The sequence below is a fragment of the Pan troglodytes genome, chromosome 10 (genome assembly GCF_028858775.2).
Source record: "Pan troglodytes isolate AG18354 chromosome 10, NHGRI_mPanTro3-v2.0_pri, whole genome shotgun sequence".
Taxonomy (NCBI): Eukaryota; Metazoa; Chordata; class Mammalia; order Primates; family Hominidae; genus Pan; species Pan troglodytes.
The window spans coordinates 28,595,863-28,611,683 of record NC_072408.2 but is presented as its reverse complement, the minus strand read 5'-3'; the positions used below and the strand labels follow the sequence as shown (position 1 = coordinate 28,611,683).

At 43.1% G+C, this 15,821-nt stretch overlaps 1 long non-coding RNA gene across 2 annotated transcripts in view; it reads left to right on the top strand.

Annotated features, from left to right (window-relative positions):
• Positions 1 to 15,821, top strand: part of LOC107967478 (uncharacterized) — a 61,477-nt gene that overhangs the window by 32,405 nt on the left and 13,251 nt on the right. The window lies entirely within an intron of this gene.

Sequence of the window (15,821 nt, the reverse complement as noted above, 5' to 3'; positions counted from 1 at the left end):
TGTGACTGGAAGAGTCCCTTCTCTCTCTGTAGAAAGAAACTGGGGCAGATAGAGAACTTTGCCTCCCAATCTAGTAATGTCATTAAGAGCAGTGATCTCAATCCTTAGGGTAGATCTCTGTGGACCTAAAGATTGATTGATGGGCACTTTCTCCTCTGCCCAGCAGGCTGGAGGAAAAGGGGTATAAGAAAGAAACTTTCAGAGTTCCTCATAACAATCTTAAGGGCAAAGACCTGTCTGCTGAGGATTAGGTTAGTTTGTACCATACTCACAGAATCAGCAGCTCAGACCCCTCTGTCGGTGGGGGATGGGGCTGATGAGATTTTGCTTTGGCATGTGTGTTGCTTAACCAATGTATTGTGCATATATTGAGCCCAATAGCTATGAACAGGAAACTACTTCATTTTCTCTGCCATGACAACCTTGGAAATATACTGTGCTCAACCTTCCCTCCCTGTCTGCGTCTGTAGTCTGATCATGTTCAAGCAACAAAAATGAGTCTTTTATTGAGGATTATGACTCATCTATAAGTACGAAAAGACCCAATAGAGTCTAAATCAAAGCCTTTATCTCTTCACATCTTCTCTCATTTTCACAGCCCGGGCCTGACCCTTGCTGGGGTTCCCAAAATAGGAAAGGAGAGTCTGGTCTCATGGTCTGTTTTTTCACTTGTTCCTGACTCACTCCTCCTCCCCGATTTGCCTTGCTGCTTTTGGTTTCTCCATGGTGGGGGAGTGGGGCAGAAAGGGAAACAGAAGATGGGCAGCCTTTTTAAAGTATCTGGTGCTCTTTGTGGCTCTGTCTTGGCTGGCTTTGCCCAGATGCTGGGCCCTTCATTACACTTTTCCATGATGTGCGTTTGTGGATCCTATGCATTGGGACTTTTCTGATGTACTAGTTTACTGCTGTTGGTGCATGCTCTTCAGCCGACCCCATGTGTCCCACTTTCCTTCTCCCACCCCAACTCCTGTCTTAGCGGTGGCACTCCAGCTTCTCACTGCTAATATCTCCTTGCTCTGGCAGGCCACCCTATAAGGTGGGCTCCTTTCAAGATGTTTCAGGATAGATTCCATGGTGTCCACCAGGCTTGCAGGAACCCCTGCATTCCTGCTCTACCCCACCGAGGAAAATAAGGCTGCTTCCCCTGCTGCCTCTGTCCTCGCCTGCCCTCTTGGCAGTTCTCGGCAGGTTCCTGACCTCAGAAATTGTCTCAACATGAGGCAGGCTGTGGTCTCTGTTCAACTATGTCCTCAAGTCTTCAAGGACATATGTCAAGTTCTCCAGTGGGAGAGAAAAGCCAAGGGATCTCGATTCTCAGGCATTCCCTTCAACGAGCTCTCTTGGGGACTTTCAAGTCTTCCTTTACATACTCTGGAGGTGAAAGATCAGTTTGGGCACCTTCTAGTGAGCCCTGGGATCCAGCAGGTCTCTGTAGGATTGGGGATAGAGGTGCTTGCTACTTATTGTTTTCACTTTAGGGGCTTCAGCCAAAATGCAGAGAGAGCAGGAAAATCCCATTTGCACCTAATGAAAATGTGTAGGTTGAAAGTTCATCAGGAGTGAGCTTTCTGTGCTGACTGCACTTTGAGACTTCCTCATGAGTCATTTAGAAAAACATTTCCAGATTTTACTGTCTCTGGAAATTAGTGTTTGCCCTCAGGAGGTGTCTGTGAATGTGTATATATCTGCTTCAACGATTATTTGCTAGATAAACAGAAAAATAATAGCCACGTCTACACTGGCGGAAAACTATATATAAAATTTATGGAGCACATCTTTGCTAAGGTGTGCTCTATATATGTGTTAACTCTTTAAAGCCTCACTATAATCATCACCATATCACAGAAAAGGAGACTGAGGTGCAGGAAGTAACATGAGGAGGTCACAAAGCTGGGAGAAGACATCTTCAAGTCCTGGTTGCTTCGTTTCAGAATTCCTTCTTTGGGCCACTGCACTCCTCTACCATGAGGCTGGACTGCACTGAGGAATAGAGATGTTCCCCCATTGCTGACTTCCTGATGAAGCTCCTCTGAATTTCCTTAGTCTGAATGATGCATAATTAAGGAAATGTACCCCTAGGGAAGGAATGGCTCCAAGGTCAAGATCAAGTCTGAGTAGTGAGTTGGGTATCAAATCTTGTTTTTGCCACTCTGCAGAGTGGGAAGAACACATTGTTTTGGAGATGTGAGACACTGTGTAGAAACAAGCTTGTGTCCATGATGGAAACCCCATGAGGAAAGTCTACCTTTTTGGATAATTTTCCTTTAGGTGATGTGTACAGATTTAAGTTCCATAAGAAGAAAATGTGGTGTTGGCTCCTTGAGTTACCCTGGTTGTTCAGACGAGACCCATGCCTTTTGCTCCTCTGTGGTGATGCTATGGAGAATGAAGGGTCTGGGCACTTGATTGAAGTATAGCCAGTACCACATCAACCTCTTGTCTGAATCCTTGAAAAGGGAGAAGTATCCATCTAAGGGGATTGTCTGGGAGTTCTGGATAGTGATCAATGGAGGAGAGGCCTACGGAAGTAGAAAGGAGAACAACAGGGTGCTCAGAGCAAGTTCCAATTCAGAGAAGTAATGTGAAATAAATCTCCCCCTTCCCAATATATTCTTAAAGAATCTGACCCATACCTGGGCAGTAGGAGAAGAGGATGCTTGGGTTAGATCTTTCTTCAGCAAAGACCAATGAGACTGTCACGTCCTTCATGCTTTCAAAGACAGCAAGTCAGAGTGAATTTTGTGTATCCTATTAAATGGGATTTGGCAGAGACAGAATTGAGGGGGCCCTGCTAGATCTGCAAGGGCAAGGAGAGTGCAGACATCGAGCTTTGTTTGGAATCCTGGCTGAGGTGTCTTAGGTAGGCAGTGAGGAAAGCCAGTAGTCGCAGCTTCAAGGGCAAGTGGAGTCTAGAATAAAGAATAAAGGGGGTAGTCTGGTGGTGAGGACAACATCAAGAATCAGGCATGGCAACTCAGAAAAGCATCCTGGAGAATGCTTTAGTATGTCAGACTTCGTATGGAGTAACTTTCATCTGAGGACCATATAAATAGCAACAAAATAGCAATGTTTACCAGTCTTCATTCATTTTACAAAAGCATATAGAAGGCTTCATGTGTGTCTGGCCTTGCATTAAGCTCTGGAGACACCTGCAATTAGAAGAGCCTGATCTTGTTTTGAACAGTTTATAGTCCAGGGGTGATCTGGAACATCAACATGATGGTTTCTAAGTTTATTGATGGGATACACACGGGTGCTCTGGGCTCATAGGAGGGTACACAACCTAGACTTTAACTGGGAGAAGTGATATCCAAGAAGACTTCCTAGAGGAAGTGGTATTTAAAGGGAGGCCTGTTCAGGAGGGAGAGGCTACAGTTGAGGCTAGAGAGAAACCATCAGGGTCAGATCGTAATGGGTTTTATGGCAGCCTAGGAGGTAGGTAGTGCTGTCATTATTTTATAGCTAACGCCAGTGAGCTCAGGGGGTTAAGTGACTTGCCCTGAATCAAACAGTGCAGGGGACAGACCTGGAATTGGATCTAAAATCTATCTTACCACAAAGATGAAGCTCTTTCCACTCCACTCCTCTCTGTGCTTTTTAATTTGGGAAAAGTTTAATGAGCTAAAATTTGTACCCCCTCAAAATTATGTGTCCATCTCTAATAGGCCTCTCTGTCCCACTTTGAGCTAAAAGTCATTGCATCCTCTCAGGATGAAACAAATTGAAATTTATTTTAAAATATTCTTCACCGATCCTGGTGGAGGCAGCAAATCACCAAAAACTCAGCTCAGGGCATCGGCCTAATGCCTCCGTGAGGGAAGTCTTGGAAGAGCCGGGTCACATCTGTGTTCCAAGTGAGAGAGTCCAGAGAGAAAAGCACACAGCAGTTTCTTTCATAAAAATGTTAAAAGGACTAGTTTGTTCATGACCTTGGTTGATTAGGGTCAGGTACTTGACATAATAATGCTTAATATATCAGAGAAATCTGTGTTTGCTCACTGGCCCATGTGCCTGATCCGGCTTTCCCAGCTGTAACTTCTCAGGACTCAGCCCTCGGGAAATGCAAGTCAGTTTGAGCTGTTTTTTTGTTCCCCCTCCCTTCCCAGTTTGGTGCAAAATCCAATGTAATTTTGGCATTTAACCACTGATAAGTGAAAAATAAAGTTCATTGAAAGTGAGTGTTGTCATAGTTCATAAGAACTCACAGTCCCTGCATCTGGACAGCTGCCTTCTTGGCCAGACATCCGATGACAGTCTTTCCATTTTATCACAAGGCTTTGGACTTCAGTCACTCTATGTTTCCCTCCCTGAGGCAGTGCAGACCCTGATTTGTCTTAGACAAAATTAAGAAGCAGTCAAAGAATGCCTTTAGGGCCATCAAACTCCCCCTTTTCCCTCTCGTATGGAGTTTCACACTCAGTGGCTTAGGTGCCCAGCATGCCATGATCTTTCTCTCCTTCCATTAAAACGATGACCAGGAAAGAATCCGAAGCATAGTCATTGGAAGGGAGGAAGGAGTAATTATGACAACAATAGCAGCTAACACTTAGATAGCACATACCATGGGCAAGACACACGATTCTGAGTTTCATGTGCATTGACTCACAAATTGCTCCAATAACTCTATGCATTACAGAATATCATTATCTCCTTATGACACAGAGAGGTTAGTTTACTTATGTAAGGTCATGTAGAAGGTTGTAGAGACATGATTTGAACCCAGGAAGTCTGGTTTCTTCCATATACTTAACCATTATATTTGAGAATGAGCGTGATTAGTTGGCCAAGATGTTGCAAGCACTGTGCTAGATACTGTAATGTGTTATATTACTTAACATTCCTAACTAGCTTTTGATAAAGGTTTTAAAACCTCATTTTACAAGCAAGATAGAGAGGATAAATGATTCGCTAGGATTTCATACCTAGTAAGTGTCAGGGCAGAAATCTAAATTATGATCTGAATGAGTGCAAATTCCACATTGTTTCCACCAGAGCATTTCTGGATCCAGAACATCAATCCCAGGGTAAGTGTCACTCTCTTTTGATATGGCTCTCACCTGAAACCTCAGCACTCCAGGAGGCTAAGGTGGGAGGATTGCTTGAGGCCAGGAGTTCAAGACTAGCCTGGTCAATATAGAGAGACCATGTCTCTGCAAAACAAAAATTTACAAAAAAATTAGCCGGTCAGAGTGGTGTACACCTGTAGTCCCAGCCACTCGGGAGGCTGAGGTAGGAGAATCACTTGAGTCCAGGAATTTGAGGTTGCAGTGAGCTATGATTTTGTGCCCCTGCACTCCAACCTGGGCAACAGAGACTCTGTCTCCAAAAGAAAAAAAGTATCAGAGCATTAAGTTAGATGATAGGAGTAGTAGTGACCTGTAGGTAGGAGAAACATTTTATTTGGTGGGGATGGGGGGGGGCAGGGGCGATGAGAGTTTCTTGGCCCTAGAAATTACACTCTGTAGGCTGGTGTCTATTCAGCCATGCTAGCATGGTAGCCTCACATAGAAGCTTTTTCTCTGCAGTTCTAGCCCACTGTATTTGACTGGCCTCACCCCAATAGTTCACAGCTTCCCCACCCCCAAGTCACCATATCTGAAATTAAACTTGCTTTCCTTATATTCCCATCTAGGGTTAATAGTGTTGCCTAAGGTTGAAATACCCCTTCTCCTTCACCTGCCACATTTAATCAGTCCCTAAGTTCTATAGATTCTGCCTTTTACCAACGTTTCTAGTCTATTCTCTTATGCCTCATCACTCACACTGACTTTGTTTAGATCATTCATCATCCTTTGCCTAAATTATTGTAGTTGTCTCCCAAGTGGCCTCCTTACTCTGAGTTTTTCTCTCCTTTACTCTATCCATCATACCGCCCCTTGTGTAATTGCTCTAATATGAAAATCTGATCATGTCACTTCCTTGCCCAAAATCTGTCTGTTGCAGGACCCTAGCACTTACATAATATTTCCTCAAACTGCATGCTAAGGGCTTCAGTGATGTACTCTTGGGACTGAAGGTATCATCAGAAATTTTAAAAAAATACTTTAATTTCAAGGACAGTTTAAAATTTAAATAGATGCATCTTCTAGATCATTGGATGACTGTTTGTATAACTAAATGCTGCCAGTTGATTTGTCTTTACAACTGCCTTTGCATTTAAAATTACCCTGAAGACAGGCTGGGCATGGTAGCTCATGCCTGTAATCCCATCACTTTGGGAGGCCAAGGTGGGTGGATCACCTAAGGTCAGGAGTTTGAGACCAGCCTGGCCAACATGGCGAAACCTGTCTCTATTAAAAATATAAAAATTATCCGAGCATGGTGGCTTGTGTCTCTAGTCCCAGCTACTCGGGAGGCTGAGGCACAAGAATCGCTTGAACCCAGGAGGTGGAGGTTGAAGTGAGCTGAGATTGCTCCACTGCACTCCAGCCTGGGTGACAGAAAAAAAAAAAATTACCCCGGAACCAAACATATAGACAAGGGAAGTGCTGGCCATGTGACATCACGACAGCCTCTTTGAATGGTTGGTTCCAAGCTAGTATGACTAGGGAGGAGTGACATTACTGAGGCATTGCTCAGCACATCACGGAGACAACCTGAACTGAAAATATTCCACATGCTTACAGTCAGTACCACATTCCTAGGCAGCAGACATTTTGTTTCAGTAATATTCGTTGCATTAAATGAATTTTGTTAATTTGCATTTAATTGGTTTTACATTATAATTCTTTTGGATTTATAATTGCATAAGGTATACACACTGGGAAGTTATACCCCATGGTTAAACTAAATTTGGTCTGAGAATGCCTCCCTACCTTGAGTGCCTAGGTAACAAACTACAACCTAACTTAGTACACACACAAACTGAAAGCCTAACTAGGAGTAAAGTCTCAGCCAATCACAGGCTACCAACTGATCAGACCGTGTGCAAATAAAGCAACCACTGAGCTGTAACCAATCAAGCTGTTTCTGTATCTCACTTCTGTTTCCTGTCCATAAGGCTGCCTGTCCAACCTTGTGGACCGAGATCTCTGAACCTCTTCTGCTTCCGAGGGCTGCCTGATTCACAAATTGCTTATTGCTCAGTTAAACACTGTTAAATTTAATTCATCTAAAGTTTTTTTTTAACATGTTTTATGTTTGTATATATTTAAATAATGTAGTAAAAATGAGTTGTCAATACCAAGAATATTTAATTAAATTCTTTCAAAAAACGTGATCCATACAGTTTTCCATACCAAAGTCCGGGAAATCCTTACCTGACCAGTAGAATCAAGCGCAAATTCCTCAGAGTGGGATATGAGGCCATTCTGCCCTTTCTCAAACACCCTTCAGCCTCATTTCCTGCATGTCTCCCAAAGGCTGCTCCTTTTCACTGGAGTAGAGCTTCTGGACAGTAGGGACTCTTTATTCATATGTGTACCTATGGAACCTATCAATGAATGTTTACACAATAAATTAATGCAGGAATAAATGAATGAACATGTGATGGAAGCCAGGAGGAAAAGGAATAAGGCTCTTTTGCAGACCAATTAGCCAACTCCTAACATTACTGGAAATAATAAGAGTAGAGCTTCTGGACAGTAGGGACCCTTTCTTATTCATATGTGTACCTACAGAAACTATCAGTGAATGTTTACACAATAAATTAATGTGGGAATAAATAAATGAACATGTGATGGAAGGCAGGAGGAAAAGGGACAAGTCTCTTTCACAGACCATTTAGCCAACTCCTAACATTACTGGAAATAATAAAGTTCCTTGCATAACCCCAGGCTGGGACTTTCCAGCCTCCCCTATCTCAGCCACAATTCTATTACAGAATAAGTTATTTACAGGCAGAGAGAGAGAGAGGCAGAGACAGAGAGACAGAGAGAGAATGAGAGAGAGACAGAGAGACAGAGTGTGTGAGCAGAAGCTAACACTCAAAGGAGGAAGGTCAGATGCAGCCTGTATTCTGAGAGAAGGATTCATCTCCCCACAGCATTTTCAACTGGGGAATTCTCAGAGGATCAAAGAGAGACTCTGTCCACACTGCCACCCATCCCATCTGCAGCCTATGGATTGCTCCCCTCCCACCCGTTTTTAGCTTCCCAAGGAAGGATGATTCACTTAAACAGACTTTTATGTGTACTTTATTTTTAGTCCAGAAAGTATTTGTTTTCAATGTTTGTGTATGGGAATGTGAGTTCAGAACAGCTGATGTGGCAGTGGGCATGAGTAACTTAGCAAGCAAAACCGCACAGCTTATTATGATCTCCAAGGCCCATGTCAGTTCCAAACTGCTATGCTCATAGTACTTACTGGGTGACAGTCAATTGTAGTGGTCCCTATTCTGCTCTCATTCTCATATAGAGGATATGGATGTGCTGTGTAGCCAGCCTGATCCCTTAAAAAGGAAGACTTTTCTTACTTCGTTTCTTCTTTGCCTCCTTCCTTCTTTTCATCATTCAATAATTGCCTCCAGTGACAAGCTTGTCCGGCCTTTGATCCTGATCCAACACAATAAAATTATAAAATAAGTTATTCTGTATCTGCAGAAAGCTTTACATATGGGCAATTCAGTTGTAACAAGGAGGGTGTCAGCCATGGATCTTTCCCCATAACCTGGACTTTTAATAGTGTATTTGGAGACAAGGAGACCTGGGTCCTCCCAGTTCTGTGACCAGGAACAAGTCATTCACCTGTTTTGACCTTAGATTCCTCCTCTACAAAACGATGATGGAAAAACACCTGCTCTTTTTTTACATGAATTTCAGTGATGAGGACTGAAATTAAAATGAGATGATTTTGGTAAAAAAGGTTTGTTAACTGTATAAAGTACGAAGGTAATCTAAGGGGGGGTAATTGTTCTTAGCATGCCTTTCCCCTCATTAGAACCATTGCATCCTATATATGTGAAAGTAATTTTATAATAGGACATTAGCTTGGTACTGTTTAGCAGCCATGATGGACACCCTTAATCCTTCTACCAGACAAACATACTGAGAGAGAACTGGGCCGTGGCAGGGGTGCTTCTGGACAGAGGCAGGCCACCACCACTGCTTGGAGAGCAGGTCAGAGGGCACGTGCTGTGGGTGGAGAGGGTCCCAGTGTTGAAGGCTGTCTTTGTATTGTGTGTTGAGCTCTAAGTATAGATGGAAAACATTTAAATGCAAGATGATTAAGCTTGCTGGTGTCCCCTTCCTGATATGGATGGGACTTTCCTTCCCAAGGATGGTCATTGTTCAAAAGAATTGAATAAATTCCCAGGGATTTTTGGTCACTTTAATTATATTCTCTCACTGCACTCAAACGGCAAGACAAAGCCATTCTCTGCCTTTGGTGAGCTGTATGTAAGCACCCTGCTTATCTATCTATCTGTCTAATCTATTACATTTTATTGTGGTATGATTAACATGTAAAACATGTACATATTTAATGTAAACAACTCAGTGAGTCTGGGGATAAGTGTCCACTCATAAAACCATCAAGCCTGTAGACATAAATAATCATCTCTCAAAGTTCCCTCCCATCCGTTTGTTATTATTATTATATTGTGGTAAGAACACTCAATATAAGATCTACTCTCTTAGAAAATTTCAAGTATACAATACCATATTGTTAGCTGTAGGCACTATGTTGCAGAGTAGATCTCCAGAACTTATTCATCTTTCATAACTGAAATTGTATATCCTTTGACCAACACCTCCGCATGTCTCCCTCCCCCCAGCCCGTGGTAACCACTATGTCTCTGCTTCTATGAGTGTGACTATTTTTAGATTCCACATATAAGTGCAATTATACAGTATTTTTCTTTCTGAGTTTGGCTTGTTTCATTTAAATAAATAATGTCTTCCAGGTCCGTCCATGTTGTCATAAATGACAGGGTTTCCTTCTTTTTAAAAGCTAAATCAAATTCCGCTGTGTATAAATACCACATTTTCTTTATCCATTCATCTGTTTTGGACACTTAGGTTGATTCGGTATCTTGGCTATTGTAGATGATGCCACAATGAACATGGGAGTGCAGATATCTCTTTGAGTTACCAATTTCATTTCCTGGTCATATGGCAGATCTATTTTTAGATTTTTGAGAAACCTCCATCCAATTTTCCATAAGGGCTATACCAGTTTACATTCCTACCAGCAGCACACTAGGATTTCCTTTTCTCCACATCCTCACCAACATTTGTTTTTTTTAATCACCCCACTTTAAAACCACAGTGATAACTTGGTGAGTTTGTTAGTTCTTTAATGCCTGCCCCTCCTTGCCTGCCTTCTGGCATGTCACCCACGTGCAGAAATGCATGTTGGGGAGGACGTGTTGGTGCTTCAATATGGGAATAAAAGATCTTTTCCGATGATACAGATATCTTCCTTGTTCCCTACCTCCTTTCCTTTAGAAAATGCACATATCCTCTTCAGGAGATAAAACCTACCCTATTCATGATGGGACAGCACTTTTCTCACTGCCACCTTGAGCCCCATATTCAGGCTACTCATTCATTCATTCATTTGTTCGTACATCCAGTACACAGTGATAGAGGTCCTACTATGTGCCAGACATTATTTGAAGTGCTTGTAATAAAACAGTGAACAAGAGAGTCAGGGGCCCTGCTTTTATGAATCATATCTATCTATGAAGCAAAAGGACACAGTGAATAATCAAATAAACAAGTACATGGAAAGACAGCTTTGGATGGTGATGAGTGCCATGAGTGAAATACAACGACATGATAGAGAATGACCAGGGAGGGGACTATCTGGGAAGGCCTCTCTGGGGAAGTCGCATTTGAGATTAGACCCGAGAAGAAGGAGGAGCCAGCCATAGACAGGTCTGGGACAGAGCATTCCGTGTTAAGGGAACATCAAGTGCAAGGGTGAAAAGGCCTCCCTAGCTTGCTGGGAAGCCAAACTTTGCTTTGCTGAAGTTGACAGCGGCTGGGTGTCCAGACGCATAGGCCAGTTTTCTACTCTCTAAACCATGTCACCAGTGAGTGCCCACAGGTTCAAGAACATAGGCTATCTGCTTCACTCCTAACTGCCCCTTTTTACAGGGTTCTCTCCTGCGAAGAGAATAACACAGATTGTAGAGCTGGTTTTAAGTCACCACCTTTGCTCAATTATCTCGATTTCTCTCTAAGCCTCTAAAGCCTTTGCTGTGATATGCCTACAATACTTACTGAAGCCAAAAGTAGCACACAATTATTCCCCTTAAGTAGTACTAATAGTCATATTGACTTTCAAGTCTTAAGACACTGACCTTAGTTTGGGGACTGATAGTGGGACTGATGTAATGCCCATCTAAGAAAGGATACCTGGGCCGGGTATGGTGGCTCATGCCTGTAATCCCAGCACTTTGGGAGGCCAAGGCAGGTGGATCACCTGAGGTCAGGAGTTCGAGACCAGCCTGGCCAACATGGCGAAATCCTGTTTCTACTAAAAATACAAAAAAATTAGCCAGGCATGGTGGTGTGCACCTGTAATCCCAGCTACTGGGGAGGCTGAAGTGGGAGAATCACTTGAACTCGGGAGGCGGAGGTTGCAGTGAGCTGAGACTTCGTCTCAAAAAACAAAATAGAAAGGACACCTGTGTATGGGTGAGCAGACCAGCCTCCTGGTGTTCACGGATGAACTTAATCAAGGAGAGTGGGGGGTGGGGCAAAACCCCTTTACAAATCAATTACATTGGAGAAAGAGAAGCAGATTTCAGATAGAAAAGTTATTTACTATGTGTTAAGAGCTATCCATCTTCTTGTAGTAGAACGACCCATGAGTATGTTTTTGTGAAAGTTCTTCCAGACACCTGGAGGAAATTGTCCCCCCTCTATTCTTTACTCCTTATGTGCCCATCATCTCTGGAAGTAGTTGAAATACACAGTGCTGTGGTTTGATTCTGTCCCCACCCAAATCTCATCTCGAATTGTAATCCCCACGTGTTGGGGGAGGAACCTGGTGGAAGGTGATTGGATCACGGGGGCGGTCTCCCCCTTGCTTTGCTGGTGAAAGTGAAGGAGTTCTCACGAGATCTGATGGTTTAAAAGTGGTATTTTCCTGTACTCTCTCTTGCCTTCTGCCATGTAAGATGTGCCTTGCTTTCCCTTCATCTTCTGCCATAATTGTAAGTTTCCTGAGGCCTCCCCAACCATGTGGAACTGTGAATCAGTTAAACCTTTTTCTTCATAAATTACTCAGTCTCAGGTAGTTCTTTATAGCAGCATGAAAATAGACTAATACACACAGTGATCACTTTTTATCACATAATTAAATTTAAGAAAGTAGTAAATAGAAGAAAATACTCTGTAATTCATATCAAACAAAGTGAGTGTTGCTTGTACCCAAAATGTCTGGGCCAACTCAATTCTAGAGTCTTATTCATCCCCCAAGTAATGCTATGGATCTTCCTGCCTCTTTGTTTAAAGCCCATCCCTGAAGTCTACCCAAGAGGCTGACTTTGATCTCCAAGTTCTGTGCCACATACATCTCCATTAGAATATGTTGCTCATTTCTCCTTCAGGGCTAACCTTTGTATGCAGCATTCATTTACTCATTTAAGACATTTTTGAGCTTGGGCTGTAATCAGTTCGAGGGATACAAGTTTATTCACCATTATGAACAAATTAAACCTGGTTCTGGCCCACGTGGAGCTTGAAGTTTACTGAGGGACATAGACAAATAAGAAAGAGTGATGTGGGGTGACAACTACTTTGACAGAAGTTAAACAGAAGTCACAGGGAGCACAGAGGAGAGAAATGAGGAATGCTACTCTCCCATAGAAAACCAGAAAGACCTCTCTGCTCTGCTGGTCTCAGGTCTCATCTTCTAGATATTTCCACTACCTTTTTATCCTCTTTCCTGCCTCTGGAGAGCCAAAGGCCACAAGGTGGAACTGCCCATTTTGGTGACTTTCAGCCACATAGCCAGTTAGAAGTCATCTTCTTTTTACCCTTACTGTTTGGCAAGTCCCTGTTCTGCATCATTTTTGCCAAACCAGGTTTTCCTCCTAACATCCTCTGGCCACAGGTTCCTCTTGGCCCACAACAAATGACCAAGGGTTTCCTATTGACAGGAACATAAGGCTACTATCTCAGTGGGACAAGGATTTAGGGTCATTGTCCCAGGAGTGATGATGCCTCATGCTCTTTGTGACACATCTAGGTTAAGGGCTTAGGAGAAGACTTTTGTGGTTGTGGGGAGAGTTTTCTCTCTAAAACTAACAAGACTGTATGGGAATATCATCAGCTCCTGAGGCTTCATTAGAGCTGAGCTCTAACCAGAGGATATAGGGGGGAACTAATGATATTAAGTCAACTATTCAAATGAAGAGATTTGCATGCATTCCCAAGCTCAGGACCTGGTAAACCTGCTAGAATTTTAATAATTTAAGCTGTGGCCATCAGCGTTTTTATTACACATTGACTGACTACACTGGGTAGGAAATACGCATTAATAAATTCTATTGGATACTTCTGGGGATGAGGTGAGAGTTTCAAGATGAATAGTATTTATTTCTGTACAACAACCACAGCTCTTCTCTTATTCTTTGTGACTCTTATTCAGCTCATATCACAGCAAATGAAGTAACAAGATCACACATTTGTTGTATTCTATGGACCCTCTCTTTCACAGAATCATTACATTACCAGGTTACCCACTGGCTACCCACTGGCTTGAGACTGACAATTCATTAGGTTTTTTTTGTTTGTTTGTTTTTGAGAGGGAGTCTTGCTCTGTTGCCCAGGCTGGAGTGCAGTGGAATGATCTCAGCTCACTGCAACCTCCACCTCTTGGGCTCAAGTGATTCTCCTGCCTCAGCCTCTTGAGTAGCTGGGACTACAGGTATGCACCACCATGCCCAGCTAATTTTTGTATTTTTAATAGAGACAAGGTTTCACCATGTTGGCCATGCTGGTCTTGAACTCCTGACCTCAGGTGATCCACCCGCCTTGGCCTCCCAAAGTGCTGGGATTACAGACATGAGCCACTATGCCCAACTGAACTGATATTTTTATTATCTTTTTTTTTTTTTTTTTCCAGTCGAGAAGCCTGAGCCTCAGAGGAGTAAGTGACTCCTCTCATTTATGCTGCTGGCGTCTGGTGAGGCTTAGTCTCGGCATTCAGGTGTGCAGATGGTTATGTGTGTGGTGGGGAGTAGAAGTCTCTTCTTAATGTTCTGCTGACTGCTCAGTATTTTATGATGAGCCCAAGTCATTTGTCTTGCATCAGTTTTTCCTCCCTTGTTCTAATGCTTCTCTTTAGATAGAGCAAATGTATTCTTTTGTTCACCAGCTGGTCCTTTTACCTTTGAGGAGGTAAAAGAAGTAGGTTTCCAGCAGGGGAAGAGGGAGTATGAATGAAGGTCATGGGAGCATAGAGCAGGAAGAAATGGTCCCAGAGGAGTTGCCTAGTGGCCACCTAGGATGAGAGGCAGATTCATTGAATCTGTCTTCGATGTAAGGTGAGGCTGTGCCTACAGGGATGAAAGAAATGGCAGTGAGGGTGAGCAGCTTCCCAGAATACACCTGGGCCCCCTGCTCATGGTCACTTGTTGGTTGGAGCCACATCTGGGTCTGAGATTCAGGCTGGACACAAGATTGCTGTGATGGATGTACTTTCATTTCATCACATCCTATTTGTATCACAGCAATATCAAGAAAATGAACACACAAAGCTAGATCACCATGGAGAGAAGGCAGTTTAGATGTATTTGTTTTTTCCCCCTGTATTTTTAATGTTTTGCTTGATTTCTCGTCATTTGAAGTTGCTCCTCTGATGTTACAGAGATAACATTTGCCTGATGATCTCAGCTAGAAAGTGGTCACAGGAGTAGCATTCCACAGGACACTGAGCATTCGCTCTTGGGAGCACATCGTTTGTACAAGGGCAAAGGAAAAGAAAGGGCAGCCAAGGCTGGGGCGGAAACGCAGCGCCCTCACCTTCGAGAAGGAAGCATGGGGAAGGCGCCCTCTTGTGGAACTCGGCTCACTGTCTAATCTGCCTGGTAACAGGCGCTCTTTATACCAACGGATATATTTTTTCCCCATGGATTTGTGTTTGAAGGTATTCTTAGAAAATTTTGAGTACAACTCTCGGCTGCTTTTCATATCCACCAAGAACTGACAATCTGAAGTCAATGTGAAATTCAAAAGGTGGCATTTTTTTTAAAGAGAGCCAGATTAACTGTGAATTATCTCCCAAATTGGCATGTTGGGTAATTATTTTCATATTTTGGTGCAGAGCCTTTCAAAATATGGGTTTTGCAATTACGTTAAAAAAAAAAAAACCTACTTCTCTCACCTGTGTAGGATTTAAGCAAAGCCCAGGCAGTTTGAGGTTATTTTTAGTCCTGATTAATTATTCAGCCAAGATAATTCCAAGTTCAGCAGCTTATTTGGAAGAGACATGACAGCTGGGCTCTCAAGTCAGCCTCAGGTCAAAGCCGACATCTTCATAGCAAAACCGTGCTCTCCCCACATTTTGGGGAGACGGCAGCGGGTTGCATTTTCTGTGGCACTGGTGTCAGCTTTGCCAGCCTGGAGCCGGTGAGTGGAGGGAGAAACTGCTGATTCAGGGGCCTTCAGACATGGCCGATTTCACAGCAGCGAAAATAGGTCACTAATGACACGTGGCAATGAGCCAATAAACTGTGGCCAGGAGCTCCGAACGGTCTGCTGGTGGCAAGATACATTTCACTAGAACTCCAGGAAGAAAGCAATCTGCTTTCATTTGTTTAAAACAACCATAGGGTTGCAGAACTCAGAGGCCAAGATTGTTATCTCTCTCCCCCTTACCTTTATATTCCTAAACGTTCAAGTTTATTGTTTCAGTTTATCCCTTTT